Source organism: Austrofundulus limnaeus, unplaced genomic scaffold, assembly GCF_001266775.1.
Source record: "Austrofundulus limnaeus strain Quisiro unplaced genomic scaffold, Austrofundulus_limnaeus-1.0 Scaffold716, whole genome shotgun sequence".
In the NCBI taxonomy this organism is placed as follows: domain Eukaryota; kingdom Metazoa; phylum Chordata; class Actinopteri; order Cyprinodontiformes; family Rivulidae; genus Austrofundulus; species Austrofundulus limnaeus.
The window spans coordinates 67,288-68,935 of NW_013953118.1; the positions used below are offsets into that span (position 1 = coordinate 67,288).

The following is a 1,648-nucleotide window of genomic DNA, read 5'->3' on the forward strand; positions in this document are numbered from 1 at the left end:
CTCTGCACTGCACTGGCTGGTTCTTATTCATTGTATCACTAAAACAAAGTCTGGTAACAAATCTCCGTTGTTAAAATGTGTTATCTTTATTGGCCCTACAAGTTGAAATTAATCTGCGATTGTTCTTATCTCGTCATATTTCAAATAAATCTTTTTTTTTTGACAAAGAATATGATAAACATTCTGTCCTTTAGTAGAGTGTGTGATTTGTAACAACAATCTGCTCCACAGTTTGTTCTTTTATTGAGTCTAAAACACCTGAGGGGCTTTGCCAAACAAAAGCCATGAAGAAGAAGATATCTGCACCCTATCTTGGTTGTGTCTTGAACTTGGGTGAGTGTGTGTGTGTGTGTGTGTGTGTGTGTGTGTGTGTGTGTGTGTGTGTGTGTGTGTGTGTGTGTGTGTGTGTGTGTGTTTAAACACAGGAGGAATTCATTCTATTTGTTTAGATAAAATTAAAATCACAAATTAAGGACTGTATAAAAGATCATTTTTTCTGATGATATAACTACAGCTGATGTCAGCACTGATTCTTTATTTAAAACCTTTTCAAAATATTAAATATTCACAATATTTTCTTTGTAGAAACACATTTAGATCTCATCTGTTCCTTTAGAAACTTTGTTCTCTTTGAAATCTCAAATGCTGCTCTTTGCTCTCGTTCTTCTGTTTTAGCTTTTGGCTACTTTAAGCTTCAAGAATTTTGGTACTTTTAGCTCTTAGCCAGCTTTCTTTAATTGGGGTTCATCCTTTACTACTTTTAGTTATCATTCTGCCACTTTTAGATTTTAGCTATCCTTTTGTTGTGATTTAGGCTTGTAGCTTTTTGCTACTTTTAGCTTTTAAAAAGGATTGTACTACTTATTAGTTAGCCATGTGTGATTTTAGCTTTTAGCTAGCCATTTGCTACTTTTAGCTAGCCTTTAGTTAATTTTAGGTTTTAATTTCTATTTTTATCTTTCAGTTTTTTAGCTAGCTTTTGGATATTTGTAGCTTTTAGCTAATATTTGTAGATTTACGTAGCGGTTAGGCTCTGGTGGCACAGTGGTGCAGTGGTTAGAGCTGCCACTTCATGTTCTCTCTGTGCACCTGTGAGTTTTCTCCAAGTAATCTGGTTTACTCCCACAGAAATCTTCGGGTTCAGGAGGAACTGGAATCTAAAAACTAAAGTTTGTCAAAACTGATTGATGATTTTCCTCCAGAGAGAAAAGAAAAAGTCTCAGAGTGAATTCTGCAGTTTTCTCCTCTGAATCATTTTCATGTTCAGACATTAGATCCTGAAACCTGGGATCAAATATTGTGTTTCTTGTGTTGTTTTTGCTGCTTGAAACGTTCCTTCGGCTCTGAGACAGCTGAGCGTCATCTAGCCTTGGTGCTGTGGCTTGATTTAGAAAACTGCCCTGGAACATTTACTAAGACAGTGTTTGAATGCCTCCCACTCAGATCCTCTCGCTCCTGTGCTGCTCTGCTGCCAGAACTCTCACCAGGATCCTTGGTTCTGTTCCCTCAGAGAGCCCACTTCTCCACAGAACCGTTAAATTCATGGTTTCATTTCAGCCAACCAGAGATCAGCTTTAAATAAACCACTGGTTCTAATTACAGCTTTATTTATTTATTTATTTATTTATTTATTTATTTATTTATTTAT

At 36.1% G+C, this 1,648-nt stretch overlaps 1 protein-coding gene across 2 annotated transcripts in view; it reads left to right on the forward strand.

Moving 5' to 3' along the window:
• Positions 1 to 1,648, forward strand: part of LOC106532084 (cyclin-dependent kinase-like 5) — a gene marked incomplete in the record, with an annotated part of 40,161 nt that overhangs the window by 21,345 nt on the left and 17,168 nt on the right.